This window comes from Arachis hypogaea, chromosome 17 (assembly GCF_003086295.3).
Source record: "Arachis hypogaea cultivar Tifrunner chromosome 17, arahy.Tifrunner.gnm2.J5K5, whole genome shotgun sequence".
In the NCBI taxonomy this organism is placed as follows: domain Eukaryota; kingdom Viridiplantae; phylum Streptophyta; class Magnoliopsida; order Fabales; family Fabaceae; genus Arachis; species Arachis hypogaea.
The window spans coordinates 21,298,492-21,307,837 of NC_092052.1; the positions used below are offsets into that span (position 1 = coordinate 21,298,492).

Sequence of the window (9,346 nt, forward strand, 5' to 3'; positions counted from 1 at the left end):
AGAGTTGTGTTCCTGAACACTGCATTCCCAACCCCTAAATCCCTAGCCTTTTTCGGTGCCTAAACTACCTCCTATTTAACTAGAGGTATACCATAGTTTCTGTCCTCCTTACACCACATAAATCTCCTTTGTAATGCAATTAATTTGTCACCAACCGTCTTTGACATCTTGTACAAACTAAGGTAATAGATTGGTAGACTATTCAGCACTGATTTGATGAGGACTAGCTTACTTGCTTTGTTTAAAACCTTCACTTTCCATAAACTGAGCTTCTCTTGTAAGACCCCAAACTTTTAGAAAATAAATAATAAATTATTTATATTTATATATATGGTTTTAATTTTAAAAGGATTACGAAACTTCGAGTTTTCAATTAATTCAATTTTATATAAATTTCAGTTATAATTAAATATTTTTGATTTACTAAAATTAATGGTTCTTGCTTAATTAAAATTCAAAATTCTAGTAATTAGAGATAAAAGGGTTTTATATATAATTTAAATTACATAATTAAAAATTTTGATTAATTTTATGAACTAAAAAAAATTTATTTATTTATCTCTAAATTATAAATTAGAATATTTAATTAAAAATAATTTATAATTTAAAAAAATAAAATAATATTTTTAAAATTAATTATATTGATTAAATTTGGTTTTAAATTAACACTCTACTCAAATCCTAAATTCCCAATTCTAAACCCTAATTTTACTAACTAACCCATCTCACCCAAATCACACACGTAACTCCTCTCCACACTCGTTTATCCCTCTGAAAGCCACGTTCACTCACCACTGCTATTCCCTTTCCCAGAGATACATACAGACACAGAGCTCACAAACAACACAAAACACACACTGTGAATCAGAAAAATAAGAGGGAAGAAAGAAGAGGGAAAGAGAGAACGGGGAAGAAGGGAGAAGAGGGGAGGGGCCGCATCTCCACTGCACCCCGTCGCACCTAGGTCACCGCCGTGGAGCCGTCGCCACCGTTCCACCGAGCCGCTGCTGTCATCGCGTACCAGAGGAGAAGACGAACGCGAGGAGAGGGAGAGCTCGTGCATGAAGGGTACCGCCGCTGTGCCGCCGTCGCGCCTCCATCATCGTCGAACTGCCTTGCTATCGTTAGCTCCATCGGGTCTGGTTGCCGTCGAGGGAACTGTCACCGTCGCGGCTGTGGGCATGGGATTTGAAGGGAAGAGACGCGAATGGCCAGGGAGAAGGGGAGAAGAACGCCGCTGTTCCGCCATTCCTCATCATGGCTGAAGCTTGCCGTCACTGGCTATCGCCGCTGTCGGAACCCTAGCCGTCGCCGTTGGAGGAGCCATTGCCGGGCGAAACCCCAGCGGTCACAGCTACTATACAAGCCACCAATAGGGAGAGCGGCTACTGTGTGGGAAGACGAAGGAGGTAACGAAGGTACCTGGTGCCGCTATTACCATCGCTGTCGCCAGAGTTTCTAATTGCTGCCATTATGAATGGTGAGTCAGACGTACCCTAGCTACCATAATCACCACCTCTGAACCTTATTTGCTTTGGAACAACTCTCTATTTGCTTCTGATGTTCCTGGCTCTACTGTATTTATTGGAATAGTCACAGCTGAAGCTTGTCATTCGAGAAGGCAAGCTGCTGCGTTCTCCTCTTTGTTCTGACACCGAACACCCCCCCCCCCCCCCGCGTTTTCTGTTATGTTTTTATCTTAATTTCAATATTTGATATCTCTATTTTAGTATCGCTGAGTTCTGCAGTACCGGTTGAGATCATGACTACTGCAGACGTGTTCGAAATCAGAGCTACTGCCACTGCTCCAGCTACATTGGGGGTTGCTGCCGCTGCTGAGAATTAATGATAAAAAGGGTATTATTGCGTTTAAATTCTACGATTCCGGGCAATCGAGGTAGGGAATTTTATTTTAAAATTAATCGTTTTATTCTATGAATGCCATTGAAGTTTAGTGAATAAGTGCAAATAATTCATAAATGTCTCGTGTGACTAGTTTTGTTGTTGCGAGTGGTTAATTGATGAAATTGAATTGAGGTTGTGACTAATGTTGGTTTTCTGATTTTGATGGAGTTGTTTAAAATTCTGATTTATGTGATTATGTTGAATTGGTTGGTTGTGGCTGTATTCTGATTATTGAGAATAAGTGTTTGCTGTTGATTTTAGTTATTTAATGTATTGGAGTGGTCGTGGAACTGACTTGCGACTGGTTGGATTTGGTTTTAATGGTTGTTGATGTTGATTCATGAATAATTAGAATTAAGTCTGAGAACTGTTAAAAGATTGAAGTTGAATTATTGAATTGTTTTCTTGAAATCTGACTTTTAAAACAAAATAGTAACTTGGCTATAGAGTAAATTATTTAAAATAATTAGAACTATGGAAGGTTGATTTTTGGGATTACTAGTTGATTGAGTTGAATTTTGGAAAGGATTCTATGATATGCGGAAATTAATTATGAATTGATGAGATTGGAGTTGGATTGATGGATTACATGAGAATTGTGGGGTATGATTGATTTGTTAAATTGTGAATGTCTGATTGACTGAGAAACGTCCGTTGAGAAAGAGGGAACCCGAGAGGGTGTCTAAGCCCGAGTTTTAGGTGAAGTGCTGCTGAAATATTTAGAAAATTTGAGACTTTGTTTGAAATGCTATTTTAAAATATTTGGTTTTGAAAAATTAAATTATTTGAGATTTATTTAGCTACGGAAAGATTTATTCTATTTTGAATTCGATTTATTAAGAAAAATATAAAGTTTTAAATCCAATCTTTTGAGGAGAGATTTTGTTTTAAGTTATATTTTGAGTTCGGTTTGATGAGAAAGAAAAGAAGAAGAACGAAAAGTAAAGGAAAGAGAGATAATTAAAGGGATCTCTACCGTAGTAGAGTAGAGAGCAAAGATTGAAAAGAAATTGAATGCTGTTTGGACGTTAGTGCCAAGTGTCTAGTGGGGACGGCGATACGTAGCGTTCACTTGATACTATAAGGACGGCTCAGTGAAGACGGCGATACGTAACGCTCACTAGAGACCGAAAGGAAGGTTCCCCATGAGGACGGCGATACGTAACCCTCATGGAGGGGACGATGGCTGAGATCAGGACGGCGGTATGAAATGTTTATCTCAAGACCAGTGTCAGGAATCGGGCAACAAACCGACACATGAGCTCATGGCCTGTATACGACTAGACATGCATCATCCTTATTTGTGCATTTGCATTTGATTGTGTTTGCTTATCTTGTTTCTTTGTGATTGTGCTGTTTGTCTTATTGTAATTTGTCTGTGTGTTGATCTATTTCTTGTGCTATTGTTTCTCTGTGATTGGGAACTGAGGTTGTGAATGAGATTTGCTTTAAATTTAGAAATTTAAAGAAGGTAATTAATTATATAAAGTAAAAGTAAAAAGTATTTTCAAAGATTTAACAAAATAGTTTTATTGAGTAAGTTAACTGTTTGCATTATATTCATTATTTTTACGGCATTTCCATTCCCTACTGAGAATGTGTGGTTTGTTCTCACCCCAAAATCTTCCTCCCTTTCAGTGACAGGTTCAAGGACTCAATTTGAAGCTGCGGGCGATTATTAGACTTATTTATGAGTTAAGTTTATGAGTTGAGTTGCTTTCATAGAATTCCCTCGTCTTTGTTGTTTAAGATTTTATTTTATACAGAGGGATAGGAATTGTATCTGAGTTTTCTTTTATTCTTTTGTATAATATTTATTATTATTAATAATTATGTGATTATTATTACTTGGTGTTCTTTGATATATGATTTTAATTAATAGGAACAAAATTTTCTGGAATTTTCTCTAAAACTGAAATACGATATCGATGTAAAGGCTTAATATTAAATAAATAATAAAAAAAACAGGTTAGTAATGCCTTACTTTTGGTACGATCATGACGTACTGGAAGTTAGGGTGTTACATCTCTTCCACCTTATCTATGATCGGTTTTCAAGTTTTTACTAAGCGCGGATTTGTTCCTAAAGAAATCCCGAAGTATCTAACAAGTAAGACAGCATGCTTGCACCCTAGTAGGCCATACACATGATCCATGGTGCGAAATTTATAATCCACAAACTAACCGGCAAGTGTACCGGGTCATACCAAGTAATACCTTAGGTGAGTGAGGGTTGATCCCACGAGGATTGATGGATCAAACAACAATGGTTAAGTGATTTACTTAGTTAGGCAAACAGAAAATGGTGTTTGAAGGTTCAAAAGCATTAACAGTAAATTCAGAATATCAGAAAATAAGCAGTAAACAAGTTGTGAATAATATATGGAGAAACAGTTAAGGTTTTAGAGATATCTATTTTTCGAATTGACTTTTCTGACTAACTATTTTAATAATGCAAGATTTAATTCGTGGCAAATTATATATGACTAAACCCTAATTCCTTAGACCTTCTTAGTCTACTCTAACTTTCATCAACCGCCAGTTCCTTGGTCACTTAATTCCAATTAGAGGATGAAGTTCAATTCTAGTTTATGTGCCACAGAAACTCTAATTACCCAAATATAAAAAGATTATATGTCACATATCCCGTTAAGTCCAGATAATTAGAAGTTTAGGAGAATTTGTTTTCAAGCTGATGTTCAAGTAAAGAGATTTTCCAAGTTATACAAGAACTCAATTAGAACCAAGGTCATACTTCCGTTTCACCCAAATTCATAAAATAAAGAACGAAAATAATTCTTGAATCATAAATCAGTACATGAATTAAAATAGAAAAGTAATAGTATCAATGACAGAGCTCCTAACCTTAACAATGGAGGTTTAGTTGCTCATGGTTCAGAGAGAAAAATTAGGATTCAGGTAAACTATAAATTGCGGAATGAGGTAGAATAATGTTGGAATCCCCAAAAGAGAAGTTTCTTTTGTCTTTTATATCTAATCCTAATTAATTCAAAATCTATTTTCTAAAACTAATATAATATCTTTTTCTATTTTTAAAAATTAAAGTTTAAATCAGAATTAATTATAGCAATCAGCGTTTTCTGCGTTTTTTGCATGTGGCGCATGTCACGCGTACGCGTCAGATATGCGCACGCGTTGCTGTGCAAATCTCCAAATCACGCGCACGCATCAGGTACGCGCACGCGTCGCTCCTCGCTGGTCATCTCCTTTAATTCTTGTGCTCCTTCCATTTGTGCAAGCTTCCTCTCCATCCTCTAAGTCATTCCTGCCCTATATAGCCTTCTTCTCTTTTTCTGCGGAAGCTCCATCAAATCCAACCAAATGCTACCTAAAGTAAACAGAATTGCACACGACTCAAAGTAGCATTCATAATAGTTAAAAAGATAATTAATTCTTGATTAAACTCAATCAAATTAAATGCAAATTCACTAGGAAAAGATAAGAAAGATGCTCACGCATCACAACACCAAACTTGAATTGTTGCTTGTCCTCAAGCAACCAAAACTAATACAAGATTAAGATTTGAATTTGCATGAGAAATGAGAGTTCAATTATGCTTGTGTCTCTTCTTAAAGTGGGATTTATCTATTGCAATTCTCAACAGTTTTGGCATCTCACTCTCCTTTGAATCAGAGGAATGTCAATGTCATGTGGAATTAGAATCCGAATCATATTATGAGTTCTCTGATCTTTATACCTCAATTAAATCCTTGAACACAGCAGATATCCCTTAATTCTCAATTAACTGGTGCTTTGCACCTTGAGCTTAGCTGTGACTTTAAATGTTCTGTCTCAAGGGTTAATTGACACAAGAACACCACAAGCACTTAATTGGGAAACTCTTTTGAAGTTCTGATTTTTTCTTTCAGCTATTCCCAGACAGTGATGCTCAAAGCCTTTGGCATACTCTACTAATTGCAGTTGATCTCGACTCTAAATGTTCTATCTCAAGGACTACTTGACACAAGAACACCACAAGCATATGACTAGGGAAACAACTCTTTGAGCTTTTAATCATGTCTGACCTCCCTAGTCATTGATGCTCAGAGTCTTGGACCTTGCTTTTATATCTTCTCTTTTTTCTGTTTCTTTTGCTTCAAGGATTAACTGTCACTAATTTTCAGAAAATTCATAATACTTCTCTAAATTCCTTTTCCTTATACGTCAACATTCATTGATTCAAATTGAAACATGCACGGTCTATGTCATGCATTCAGAATCACAGAGAACACCACCACATTTGATTAAATGAGACTACTCTTAAAAAAATAAACTCAATTTCTCATGCATTACATCCCCTTTTTTTCTTTCTTTTTGATTTCAAGCTCAGTGGGCAATACATGAGACACCTTTCAGAATTAAAGTAACTAACAGAAATTTTGAAAATAACAGAACTAAAGTAAACCTAGGAATTTATCTAATAAAGGATCATGCAATAAACGAGACAAAATAGCAGAGAACCGGAACATAACATAATAAGAGCGGGAAGGAATATAGAATGAAAGGAATTCAACCACCTCAGTTATCCTAGTGGCCATTTTATTCTTCAGGCTGTGCTCCTCCGTGAAGATGATTCGCCTCCCTCAGTTATCCTAGTGGCCATTTTATTCTTCAGGCTGTGCTCCTCCGTGAAGATGATTCGCCTCCCTTTCGTACCATAAAATTAACAGAAAAACCATCAGCGAAGCGACAACACCAAATTTAAAGGTTTACTTGTCCTCAAGCAAAGAAGAACTGAAAACAAAAATAAATAGTATGATGAAAGAAGAATAAAAGGATAAAAGAACAAGAGAGAAATAGGATTTGGGAGGGAGAGAGAATGAAAATCAAAACTGGGCGGCGCACTAGTGGAGTTGTGCGGCGCATGCAACGCGGACGCGTACAGCACGCGTACGCGTGGGTTGCCCGATTTTGAAAGTAACGCGTAAGCGTCTGGCACGCGTACGCGTGCCCTTGGTTTGTGCGAATCGCGTGAAGGCGGCCGCGTGCACGCACAACTCTCTGTTCGCATGGCTTGGGAACCAAAATTCTCATATGACGCGTGCGCGTCATGAACGCGCACGCGTGGATGGCCATTTATGCAAAGTACGCGCACGCGTGATCAAGTTTGTGCCTCTAGCACAGTTCCAGCCCCAAGCCAGCACAGCTCTCTGCCCAAACACTCGTTGACGCCGATTTTCAGGGTCACGCGTACGCGTCAGGTACGCGTACGCGTGGATGGCTAAAAGCACAAACGACGCGCACGCGTGAATGACTCGTACACGTGGGCTCGCTTGTGCGCAAGGCACGCCACCAGCACCACTCCTACCCAACTCTCTGTTCAATTTTTATTTTTCTCGCACTCACATATGACGCGTACGCGTCAGCGACGCTTGCGCGTCGTGTGCTCATTTTTTTTCGGCAAAATTTTTTTCGAAATGTTCGGTTCCTGTTCTAAAATAGCTGCATGATCAGAGCACACGTAAAACGAAAGAAAAACAGTAAAAACTCAATAAAAATAAAATAAATAAGAAAATCACTACTACTAAAAATAACTAAGGATACAAAATTATCGGGTTGCCTCCCGACAAGCGCTTCTTTAACGTCACTAGCTTGACAGTCAGTTCTGCTAATTCAGTAGATGAGCGGACCTCTAGCGATCGATCTCGTGTCCAAGATAGTGCTTCAACCTCTGGCCATTCACTGTAAATTTTCTGTCAGAATTCTCTTCCTGTATTTCCACATGACCATATGGTGAAGCTCTGGTAACCACAAACGGTCCTGACCACCGGGATTTCAGCTTTCCGGGAAAGAGTTTGAGCCTTGAATTATACAGCAGCACTCTCTGTCCTGGCTCAAAGACTCTGATGGCAATCTTCTTGTCGTGCAATAACTTGGTTCTCTCCTTATAGAGCTTGGCATTCTCATAGGCTGAATATCTGAATTCATCAAGCTTATTCAACTGAAGCATTCGCTTAATTCCTGCAGCTTCTGAATTAAGATTCAGATACCTGATTGCCCAGTAAGCTTTATGCTCCAGCTCGACTGGCAAGTGACAGGCTTTTCCATAGACCAATTGATAAGGGGACATGCCAATGGGAGTCTTGTACGCTGTCTGGTATGCCCAGAGAGCATCATCAAGCTTCCTAGACCAGTCCTTTCTTGAAACACTGACGGTCTTCTCTAGAATCCTCTTGAGTTTCCTGTTGGAAACTTTAACCTGTCTACTTGTCTGAGGGTGATAGGGGGTTGCCACTTTATGACGGACTCCATATCTCTGCAGAAGAGAGTCCAGCTGTCTGTTACAAAAGTGACTTCCTCCATCACTAATGAGTGTCCTTGGGACACCAAACCGGCTAAAGATATATCTCTGAAGAAAGCTCATTACCACCTTGGCGTCATTGGTGGGTGGAGCCACGGCTTTCACCCACTTGGACACATAGTCAACTGCCACTAGAATATAGTTATTTGAATGTGAGGGTGGAAAAGGTCCCATGAAATCAATACCCCACACATCAAACAACTCAACCTCAAGAATCCCCTGCTGTGGCATTTCATGGTTGGCAGGGAGATTCGTGACTTTCTCACATCTGTCACAGTGCTTCACAAATTCTCTTGCATCTTTGAAGAGAGTCGGCCAGTAAAACCCGCTCTGAAGGACCTTTGTAGCTGTCCGTTCACCACCAAAGTGGCCTCCATAATCAGAACCATGACAGCGCCAAAGAATCTGCTGTGTTTCTTCATCTGGGACTCATCTCCGGATGATACTATCTGAACACCTTTTTAAAAGGTATGGTTCCTCCCAAATGTAGTACTTTGCATCAGTCAATAGCTTCTTTACTTGTTGCCTACTGTACTCCTTTGGAATAAAATTCATGGCTTTGTAATCCGCAATGTCTGCAAACCATGGAGCCTGCTGAATAAGAAACAATTGCTCATCCGAAAACGTCTCAGTCACAGCTGTGGGTGGTTGTACTCCTGCTTCAGGCTCAATTCGGGAGAGATGGTCAGCTACCTGATTTTCTGACCCTTTCCTGTCTTTTATCTCAATATCAAACTCCTGAAGGAGTAACACTCATCTGATTAATCTTGGTTTAGAATCCTATTTGGTTAGAAGGTACTTCAAAGCAGCATGAATAGTATAAACAAGAACCTTATAACCAATTAAATAGGACCTAAACTTATCAACAGCATACACAATAGCTAATAATTCTTTTTCTATAGTTGTGTAATTATTTTGGGCATCATTTAACACACGGCTAGCATAGTAAATGACATGTATAAGCTTACCATGCCTCTGCCCTAAAACAGCGCCTATAGTAAAGTCACTAGCATCACATATTAATTCAAATGGTAAATCCCAGTCAGGGAGAGCTATGATGGGGGCAGAGGTAAGGTTTGCTTTCAGAGTTTCAAAAGCATGCAGACATTCAACATTAAAA

At 38.8% G+C, this 9,346-nt stretch overlaps 1 long non-coding RNA gene across 2 annotated transcripts; it reads left to right on the plus strand.

Annotated features, from left to right (window-relative positions):
* The first annotated feature begins 688 nt into the window (after nucleotides 1-688).
* LOC112765522 (uncharacterized) lies at nucleotides 689-3,752 on the plus strand. Of its 2 annotated transcripts, none has more exons than XR_011875050.1 (3): nucleotides 689-1,621; nucleotides 1,731-1,897; nucleotides 3,544-3,752. It is a non-coding gene; the product is annotated as an uncharacterized lncRNA (long non-coding RNA). The 2 variants fall into 2 exon arrangements; XR_003183810.3 differs by having other exon boundaries at nucleotides 692-1,480.
* Nucleotides 3,753-9,346: the final 5,594 nt, after the last annotated feature.